This window comes from Apodemus sylvaticus, chromosome 4 (assembly GCF_947179515.1).
Source record: "Apodemus sylvaticus chromosome 4, mApoSyl1.1, whole genome shotgun sequence".
NCBI lineage: Eukaryota > Metazoa > Chordata > Mammalia > Rodentia > Muridae > Apodemus > Apodemus sylvaticus.
In genome coordinates this window covers 144,555,238-144,566,382 of record NC_067475.1, presented here as the reverse complement: position 1 = coordinate 144,566,382, position 11,145 = coordinate 144,555,238, and the positions used below count along the sequence as shown (strand labels likewise).

The 11,145-nt window shown below is 39.5% G+C and overlaps 1 pseudogene; it reads right to left on the bottom strand.

The window, feature by feature from the left end:
• Positions 1-461: 461 nt before the first annotated feature.
• LOC127683732 (PEST proteolytic signal-containing nuclear protein-like) lies at positions 462-10,918 on the bottom strand (annotated as a pseudogene).
• Positions 10,919-11,145: the final 227 nt, after the last annotated feature.

Here is an 11,145-nt window from a genome sequence, read left to right as displayed (position 1 = left end):
AACGGGGACAGGGACTCGCGTTACCTGAGCGGCGCCGCGGGTCTGCGGTACGGCGGCCGGCGGGGGCCCTGTTTTCAGCAGCCGTAAAACGCGGGCGAGCGGCGACCCCCAGCCCGGCGGGTGCCTCCGGCCGAGCGTCGCCTCCTCGCGGGCGAGCGTCAGCTAGGGCCAGCGCTGGGCCGGCGGCTGAGTCACGGGAGCCGCGCTGCCAAGGCCGACCGAGGGCCGCGGGAGGGTGCAGCGAGCCGCCCGGGCGCGGGAGGAGGGCTCTTGAGGACGCCTCGGCCCCGGACACTCGGCCCTATGGCGACCCCCAAGAGATAGGCGCCCTCTGTGCAATTTCAGCCCATGTGCATTATTTGCACCCATATTTTTATTAAAAAATAAAACGAGCAGAGTTGTCTAGAGCAGATATGCAAGTTCAAATCTGTGCCTCGGTTTCTCGAATAGTACTGTGATTTTTACATAGAGGAAGCATAGCTGGGACACAGTAAGATGGCCCAGACCAGGTTCTTGGGGACCAGCATGGCATGGCAGAAACTGAAATGTCCCAGCACTCTGGAGGTGATGTAGAGGCAGAAGGATCTGAAGGTCGGGGTCATTCTTAGGTCAAATAGGGAATTTGGAAGCAACCTGGTGTTTCTGAAATCCATCTCAAAATAAACAGAGAACATAAAGAGTGGCTTAATATGGGTTTTAAAATGAGGGAATGATTGTTTTGTTCAAGTATGGAAAATTAGATAAAAGTCACAGTGGAAGGAAGGAAAACGGAATCTAAGAGAAGGAATTCAGTTACAGAGGGAAGGAAGAACTAAGTAAGGAAAGGAAAGACTAAAGGTAGCATGTGAACCACAGAGAGAAGGATGCAGAGTCCAGCAATGAATTCACTTGCTATTTAGCAATCCCTGAGAAACTCCTTCCACTGAGCGAGATTGCTTAAATATGTAAACAGATAAACAACTGCCTGCAAATGAGCCCCACGTGAAGAGTCTTTGCTCCAGTGAATGAGTTCTGGCAGCTCTGCAAAATGAGAACATTCTTCCTGCATCTTGAAGGGTTGAGTCATCAAACCCACAGTAAAAATTAGTGGGCTGGATTCCTGAAAGGCACGACAGATGGGAGCATTCTCGTTGGTTTTAATAACGGTGTGATGTTCCCTTCGGTGCTTCTGTCAATTTTAGGAAAAAAAAAGGAATACACATACAAATTTGAGATGTGAATAAGGCAATAAAAACTAACCTGGTTACTTAATACTAGAGTGTCCACCCACCCTGAGCTGACAGAAACCACTCCAAAAAGGACCCTTTTTTTTTCTTTTTCTGTTTTCACTGCATTCTGCTTTATCTACTTACTTTTTTTTTCTTCCCTTTTACAGTGAAACTGCTAAGGGAAAGGGTGGTTTTAATTAATATGAAGGAATGGGAAGAATTTTAGCTGGGCCTCTCCAAGTAGGGTAGAACTTTCTGAAGGAAAGGATTTTTCTAAAGTTTTAATGAGTGAGTCGCCAGATACAACATCAAAAAAAAAATTTTTGTTTTCAAACAAGGGAACAACACTGGGGAATTAAGCAAAATAGGATAGAGTGGAAATCACCCTAATTATTTGAACAACTAAACACTAGAAGTGTTTCTGAGAGAGGGGAAATGCATGCCTCTTCCAGCCCTTCATACTGAAAGAAGTGTAAAATAAAGACAGCTTACACCTAACATGGCCCTTTTCTCTCACTGGTCTCCTGCCGAGTAAAAGGCACAGAGATGTTTTCTTTGTTCAAGAACCACATGCTTTTTTGGCTTTGCTAACCCTTCAAGCGTATTAAGCTTTTATTAGTGTGAAACAAGGAGATAAAATCTTAAGAGTGGAAACCTCTTAACACTTGCAATATCTGAAGTGTCCTCCTATCTGGAAATAAGACTGAGAGGCGTTCCTGAGGGGACTTTGGATGTAGAATAAGTATCTGTCATTTACTTCCAACAAACAAGCAACAGCACATACTAAAGCTAAGGACAAAACCATTTTATCACAACAGATAACAAGTGTGCCACATATTCTTCGTAGGCGAAGAAAATGATTTTGTAAGCTCATTAACCATGTGAAGCCTGGAGAACTTTCTGGTTGAACGCCAGCAGTCTGCAAACTGAAACTTGATTCATCAGTAGGAGACCATATCGGAATTTTATTCAAAAGAGCATTTTGACTGATAGTTGTTGGTTTCAAAACTCTGAAACCAAATTTTCACCAACATCTAAGATTTACGGTACAACTGTGAGGACCTGAGTTCAGATCCCAACACCCACATAAAGTTGGACATTTTGACATGTGTCGATAATCCCAGCGCTATGTGAGGGAAACGATGAGGGGGGAGTCCCTGGAAGCTCACAGGCCATGTAGCTTGGGGGACTCGGTGGAAGGATTATGAGCACAGCAAGCAAGGCTCTGGCAGGCCAGCCCCTCCTCCCCCTTTCTCCTGCCTTGCTGTAAAACCTCAGATTATATTCCTAAAGCTAGCCACCAAGGTCTAGCCCTTTATTTAGCTACTGAGGCTGACCACCAAGATCCGGCTATCAAAAGCCCCCTTTGGCTCATTTAATTAATATGTCCAACTAAAATTAAATACCTCATCTGAACATATTCTAACATGGGATTTTCCCCATACCTTTAATAACTGGACATTTCCCATATGCCATGTCTGTCTCCTCTCTATCCCTGAGGTAGTCTTTTGTTGCTCCCTCCACTTCTGGGACAAATACCCCTTTTCTCTCTCTCATTTCCTTCCCCTTCTCCTCATCTTCTACATCCTGTCTTTGTCTCTTATTTCCTGCTCTCTGTCCCTCTGGAGCAAATAAATGTTTGTGCTGAGAACATGGTCTTGGAGATTCTGAAGACTATATTTGTCCTGTCACACAGTGGTGACAAGAAACCCTGTCTCAAACTTATGGAAGTCAAGGACCCTCACTCACCTAAGATTTCCTCTGACATCAGCTTATATGTTGTCTTACAAAAGCATCCATATTCACATACATGCACTCAGCAAACACATATATCATACAAAGTTAAAACAGGAAAAACATAAAGTGGTCAACTTTGATAGAGATGGAATGTGTATCAAACTGTAATTAAATATGATGTTCAAGTTTATTATAACTGAATTTAACCTTGTGATTCTGGTGTGGTCTTATTTTCATCATTTTCTGTAAGACTGTATTAGAAAAAAAGTAGTTCTTTCAACTTCAAAAGTCTCAGTTGTCTTTCTAATTGGAATGGCCAGTACAGAATCTTTTCATAGGACAAACATTTTGTTAAAAAGTTCCCAACTGCTTAATTACCACAGAGGCAACAGTTAAATATTAAAGCAGCCTCAGAAAATTCAAGTTTTTGTTAAACTAATTTTAGAAATGTTGGTAAGATTTTCACCAAAGTTCAAATTGGTTCCCAAACCAAATGTCCCCCTAACTTGGAGAGTTGTGGTCTGGTATTTCTGGATTGGCAAGGAACAGAAGTCCTTTTTATGTTTATGTATGGGTGCTTTGGCTACATGTAACTCTGTATCAGATGTATGTAAGGTGCCTGCAGATCTTAGAAGATGGCATCAGATCACCTGGCGATGTCCTTACAGATGGGTGCCATACAGATGGGTACTGAGAATTGAATCTGGGCCTTCCAGAAGGGCAGCCAATGCCACCACTCTGAGCCCCAGGAAAACAGTCTTGAAGATTCAGCTTTTCTCTAACTCTACAACCTGTGTACATCATATAACCTAATACTCCATATACTTGAACAGTTCTTTTTTCCTTTTTCCAACCCCAGGGATAATCAAAATTCTGTCTTCTGTTTCTACATTTTTTTGATTACTCAATTTTACATATTAGTTATGTTTTGCTAAGAATTTTATTGTCCTTAATATAATGAGCTCAAAGTTTTATCTGTGTTACAACTTTGTCTGAATTCCTTCCATTTTGTAACTGAATAGCATTCTGTTGTACATATTTAATCACACTTTGCTCGTCTGTCCTTTGGTAGATACTCAAATTGTTTAAGCTTTTGTATACAATATCATTATGAATATCAATATACAATATCTTTTGAAGATCCTATCAGGCATTCTTACAATCAAATTGAACTAATGAAAGAAGGCAGGGAGTGATTCCTCAATTCATACTCATGTGTTCAGAAGTCCGGGTCATCAAATCCTTCGAAGTCAGAGGAAATCACATGGGACTGAACTCTAAAGCATGGACTTCACAGTTCTGTAAAAGGTTGCAGAAACATTAATTTCTGAGATAGGCTGCTAGTACTCCAAATTCCTGTGTTTGAAACTGTGACATTCATGAAGGTATAGTTTGCCAGGGGCCAACCCCAGCTTGGAGATTCTTCTTTCTTGCAGGTTCCTCTTCAGGCAGAGGAGGGGGAAGAGCATCAGCTGAGAGAAAGACTTTGCCTTACAAAATTTTGGGGTAAGACTTGGTCTTATGAGATATTTAGTGTTGCTGTATAATAATAAGTTTATTTATCTAAGTCAGAATTACTGTGCTATTGTTACTGACCTGCCTTCTGTGTTCCTCTGAAGCCAGAGACTGCAAGTCTTGGGTGCTTGGCACCTCATCCTCAAACAGCAGGAGATTAAGTAAAGTGTTAATTGCTTGAGCCTTTTTCTGTATTTTCCAGATGCCTTTTGCTAGGGCTAGGGGGAAATTTGGAGCAATGAACTTCTATAAAACTAGGAGACGATGAGAATAACACTCGAAGAAAGAAGAACTTATACATAACTGGATATGCATAATCTCACATAAATTCATACACAGATTCATGGTTGCTCAGTAACATTGTCTTCTCGATCCAAGACCCCCTCTCTGTAAGGCTGTTCCAGGGAGCCAGACAGTCAGGTAATGAGGGGAGAAGTCAGGAGAGGAACTGCTTTTAGTTTGAAGTAGACAATAACTTTTGGCTTCCCTCTTAATGTGCTAATAGGTGTGTCTGAAAAAAAAAAAAACACGCAATTCTTAGAAAGGTACCACTTCTGATTTCTTTAGTATCTGTAACCCTTGAAAATTAATCGCGTGAAACTACAAAATTAGCAAATGTCTTGAAATCTGTATATAAAACATGCATTTCCTCTAATTGCAAACTCTCATTTACTAGTGCACCACTCAATCTTTAAAGAGAGGGGGGGGGGAAGAAAAGAAGAAGAAAGAAAAATGAGTCCAAAGGTAGTCTTACACCACTCTTTACAAAAAGGAGACTGCTCCTTCTAACTGCACCCACCCACAGCCGATCTCAGAACACATCACGCAATTGTCTTGGTCGGGGACATTTCCGAGATGAGATTTTATATCTCGCTCCCATAGCTTCTGGTTATCGGAAAAGCCGTGCTTTCCTTTATTAAAGGAGTTTGGTTCGGCTGGTGTTGGTGTGTCCCTTCCGGCATTCTTCAGCCTCATCTTTGCTTCTGGGGGCATTTCTTTTTGCCTCACTATCTTCATCTTCCTTGAAAGCTGCTGCTGCTGCTGCTGCTGCTGCTGCTGCTGCTGCTGCTGCTGCTGCTGCTGCTGCTGAAGCTGCTGCTGCTGCTGCTGCTGCTGCTGCTGCTGCTGCTGCTGCTGCTGAAAGAGTTTTGGAGCAAGAGTTGGAACTGTTTCCTTAGGCTTACTTGTTCCGAGTCTAATGGAAATAGAAAACGCTTTCCTTACCTTCTGACCTATGGCAAACCAAAACTTGGACATCTGTATAGGATTTGCTGGGAGGTCTGCAACTTTGTCTTCAGCTGATCGCTTTTCAGCGCTGTGACTGGAACTTTCCCCTGCATTACTAGAAGAAACAGTATTGGTTTCTTCTTCAGGTACTCTGTTGGCTCTGGCTGGCTGAGGCTTCTCAGGACTCTCCTCTCCTGCATTCTGGTCCGCCAACTTCCCCGCTGTGGCCTCCCCCTGCAGCTACCTCTTTAGCTTTCTATACTTTAGCTGGTCATAGTCTCCACCCCCAGCCACTACTAGTTCCATTTTTACTGCTTAATATAAGCTATCAAGACTTCTTCTGGTCATGTGACCCTTTGCGTACTTCATGTTTACGACCTGAAGGTCCAGAGTCTCCCCATCCTCTTCGTAGGGTAAATGTTTTGATTTTTAGTGAATGTCGTAATTCAAAGGAAAGTATAACAGCATATTATAGTAGATATTATAATATATTGTCTAGAAATTCTGAAGCTTCTATTCATAAAAACATTGCACAGTTGTATAAAGTAACATTATAATTTTAGAGTATCTAAGGAAAAATAATTGTCATATTCAATTAGCTTTCAATTACAGTCTATACTTGGTAGCTATAAGAAGTTCTTTCTACAGAAAAGGTTCCTACTTCTAGTAAATACTTGGAAAGGCATAATGTTTTTGTAAAATGAATAATGGTTATCTCTGTGTTATTTAAATGATTTTTTTCTAAAATGAATTATTTTTAATACGAAGGTAAGTAGTAGATTAATCCAGCAACTGTTATTCCTTTACACTTTGCTAGTCCCCAATGACCACACAGAGTAATCAAGATATATTTCAAGCTGCACTTCAATAGCTGAGCAGTTAAATGATCTACCTTAATCTCCTATGATGATCTGGTTCATCTTCCAGGCATGACCCCAATACACTGGTCTGGCTCTTTGGGGTACAGATGTGTTTCTATGACCTCTCTCTCAGCACCTTCCTCAGGGCTCCAATGACTCTGTCCTGCCGACCAATCTCTCTCTCTCTCTCTCTCTCTCTCTCTCTCTCTCTCTCTCTCCCCACCCTGCCCACTGGCAGGCAAAAACCTTCACCCTATTCTCTCTTCTACTTAACCATTTGATAATAAGTACTTATTGACAAGGCAAAGAATAAATAGTAAGAATAGTTTACATAAACTTGAGAAAGAGGTATTTTGGTGTAAGCATTACAATTACATGTCTGGATTAAAACAAGATATTAGAGCAAAGGAACCAGCATTTGAATAACACAAAAATAACCTTTATATAGTGCACAAAAACATTATGACTCCACATCTCTTTATTTATAACTGAAGGTCTGGAAAAATTACAGAAGTAAAATTTAGGGACCATCTCTGTCTATCTCTGATGACCAAGTCAGGAAAATGAATGCTAATTTTTATTTACAGGCAGGAATTTGAACATTAAGTTGCTGAATATACAGATGTTTAGTCTGTGAGGCTGAAGATTATTTTAATAACTTGAAGATAATTCCAGAAAATCACTGCAGTCTCTAGAGTAGGGTATAGTAGAAAGCTTATAACCATCCCCTATACCTCCTCGCCTCATGGTATATACATTCTGTGTAATATGTTCCTGTGGAGAGTTGATTGAACTTTGATGATGCTTCTAATAAATGAAACCAATATGACATAATGAGATGTCGGTTATAACACTGAAAATAAAGGCAGTGGCATCTTTCTTGCAGGGTTTCTTTCATTCTCTATTGACTTAATGACTCTGGGGAAGATCCCTTAATATATCATGAAGCACTGTAGCAGAAGGAACCTTCTACTAGCTAGGAACTATAGGCTGCAAACAACCACTTAGAAAACCTTAGAAACCGATCTCTTCCACATTCAAGCCTTCAGATGAGATGAGGGCCTCAGCCAAACCTTGAGTGAAAAGATCTCAGCTAAGTGGTAGCCACATTTCTGAACATCAGAAGATGAAATAATCAACATTTTCTTTAAGACTCTTACTTTTAAGTAACTCATTCTGCAGCAATCATAGCAGATGCACTGAAAAGACTGAAAACCTAGGAAACAGACCTGTGTGCTTTGATTAATCAACTTCATGAGAAAGGGCTTTATGTTATAGCCAACTATTCATAAGATTGGGGAGAACTTTCACCCCAGTATAGATATACAACACTTCACATGCAAGAACAATTTAATTTAAAAAGTTATTTTATTCACACAGGAGCTTCTTGACAGAGCAGAAACAGGCAGGTCCATCTTACTTTACAGTCTTAATAGTGGGTAAGGGGTGGGAGTGGCAAAGACACAGGAGCTCTTTTATTGACACTTGTTATGAAGTTCCAAAGTGATATGGATGGTGAGGCTAAAATTTCAGAAATCAAATGTCCAGGAATGAAGTCAGTCTGTCCATCAGAGAGTGTCTGTTTGTAACTCAGAGGCTTTAAAGAAAGCATGCCCGTGGGTATATGGCCTCCTGGTAGGAGGCAAGGGTGACTGCAGAGTGTAAACAAAAGTTTAGTGAGCAAAAGTTCTGAGAGGAAGTCAATATCTTATCATTACTACTTAAGTCCTGCTGAGAAATTACAGGAGTCCTTTCTTGACTCTGCCTTCTAAAGTGATGCAGTTAGCAAAAATTGAAAGTTATCTCAGAAGTGCATAGTTGTACTGTAGCTGTATATGCAACTTCAGATCTTTTACATAACAAAGATAAACAAAAAATATGTTATGCTATTTACATAACAAAGGTTAGATTTGATTCAGAGTTAATGATCAAATAAAATAGTAAGTGCATTTTTACCATTGTGATTGCAGCATCTGTGCATATTCCTCTGCATGACTAGGAACTAGTTAAAGCAAAAATCTCACACCTCGATGCTTTCTCAGATAGAGTTGTCCTCACACACACTTCGTACCCAGAAAGGAAACACAGCAATGTCAACATAGCTTTTGAAATCTCTTGATTAGGTTAGTGTTGTATTGATTCAGCTGTAGCTAAACTTAATTATGTATATCTGAATAATGATATAAAAACCCTACCTACTATTACTATTCCTTGTTTAAAGTGTTAGAAAAATAATCTGGAAATGTGTGGAAGGGTTTCTAGAGTCATTGTTTCGGAAGGTACTCAGAAGAGAACTATTTATGACTTGTCTGATTATTCATTGAAGTTTTCTTTAACCTCAGTCAGTGTCATACTTATCAACCCAGTAGAAAGTCTCACACATTTATTCTGCAAAAACCAATGATTCATTCATTCTGTCCGTATTGGAAATCCATAGTATGCATGTGCTAATGGGTAATTCAGAGCCTCTAATGGGTTCTAAGTATGATTTTTGTGCTCACATTGTAGCAGCTTCATTGTTTTTCTGTGAAATCAAGTTAATCTCTAACCGAAACAACACCAGTTTTTAAAAATAGTTGTACCATGAAAAAATAATGAAAAGGTCACAGGAGTCATGAGACTGTCTCATTTTAGGTTCAGAAGTTCTGACCGTAGTGGACATATTCCTTTTGTCCTTAGGAACAAAGATCACTAAATTAGTAAAAAGTTTCAGCCATGGGAAGCAAAATTTGTAAAGGGAAACATCAATGTGGCAGTAAGAGGGACATATTGTACATCTGCCTCTTGGTTCTCTGAATGATGAATTCTGTTTCTGGAAAATATGGAATTGTAAGTTTAAGTGTGTACAAATGGCAGAAGACCACCATCAAAGACATGTAGAATAATGAGCAAGTACCATTTTCCACAACATTTTACTACAAAACAACATTGAGCTTGGCTTCAAATGAAGAAGCTCTGTAAATCATAAGAGCTCAGTTGAGAAAAATCCTGTGAGCAAATCTCTTTGCAGAATAAGTATGCATTCCTTTGAAGTCTAGCCTCAGTTTCCTGCACTGAGAGGGCATTAGATGAAAGGACCAGACCCCATGTTCTCAAATTCCTCCATAAGGAGACATGAAGCAAGTTACCGAATAGAGAATGTCTGCTTTGGCATTTTTATGAGTGAAATGCTCATTGCATCAAGCCATAGGTATTTCAGTTTTGTTTAGACTTATTTTAAGTAGGAAAATTTTCTTCAACAATAAATTAAAGAATTGTGATGGTTCGTGAAAGAATTAGATTTAAAGTAACTATTAAAGCCTGAAGCCAGAGCTCTGTTAGCCAGGCATGGGCAATGCACTAGACCGCATACTTAGCACCACATAAAGTAGATGTGGTATTACACTTGTAATGCCAACATTGTAGGATCAGAAGTTCAAGGCCATCTTTGGCTACATAACAAGATCAACACCAAGCTGAGCTACATGAGACCCTGCTGGGGAAATAGTTACTATACAAAAATTGTCACCGTCAACATATAGTACTAACAAATATGTATAAATCCATTCTAGGTCTGTTGATTTTTCTCTCTGCATCCAGAACTTACGTTTGATATCTAAAGTAAAAAAGAAAGGGTAACTTTGATTTTTTTAAACTTAAATACTCAATGTGTCTTTTACTTTCTGTATAGCATACAATGACTTCTTATTAAAGAATCACACATAAAACAAACTGTAATTACAGAAAAATTATAATTAAAGTCTTCTTTTATACCTCTCTCTTCTGCAATCACAGTTTATGCATTTTTTCTAAACAGTTTTTTTTACTATCAGTGTGCATGTGTTATTTCCAATATGATTTTTAATAATGCTACCACAAAACTTTTAAAATCTGATAGGTTGCCAAAGACACACTTTTCACAAAAATTACTCATTCCAGGATAGATAAAGGGGAGAAATGAGATTTACTTGATTTTCTTCTTACTTGTGCCGTCAATGCACCAAGTGAATTGGAAAAAGAGTTTAAGATGTTATGTGCAGTTCAAGCTCTACCTGTTGGATAGAGCTTAGTGTGAATGTCCTTGGGGACTTTTGTCATGACATTTGTTTCTAATAGCTACATCTATTTTTCCACAGCAAAGCATTGGAAAGTCTGAGTAAGAAGCTACTCTGACACAGAAATAAAATGATTGACTAATGATTAAGAAAAATGACTGATGGAACATAGGACTAGCTTTAATGGCTGTGAAATGAAGACAGAATAGATCATACTAAATATTAGGCTATTTTTCTTCCAACATTCCTCATGGAGCACATGTTTCTGAGGATGTTTTGCACTTTTACCTGCTAAGTGGAAGATTGTATTTAGTGATGCAGCTTTCTTCTCTTCCATGCCAACCTTCTCTTCTGTTCTGCACCACAGACAACTTCTGCATTTATGTTTTCTCTACTATGCATTCTCACTTTCAAAAAAGTGGTTTTCCTCCCTCCATATGAATGTGATATGCTATCTGTGAAAGGGCCTTAAAAACACAGCTCTTAAAGGAGACGGGCCTGCAGTTCTTTATAAAGGCACATAGGCCCCAGGCTGAGCATGTGAAATCTAGCTTCCTCATGCCT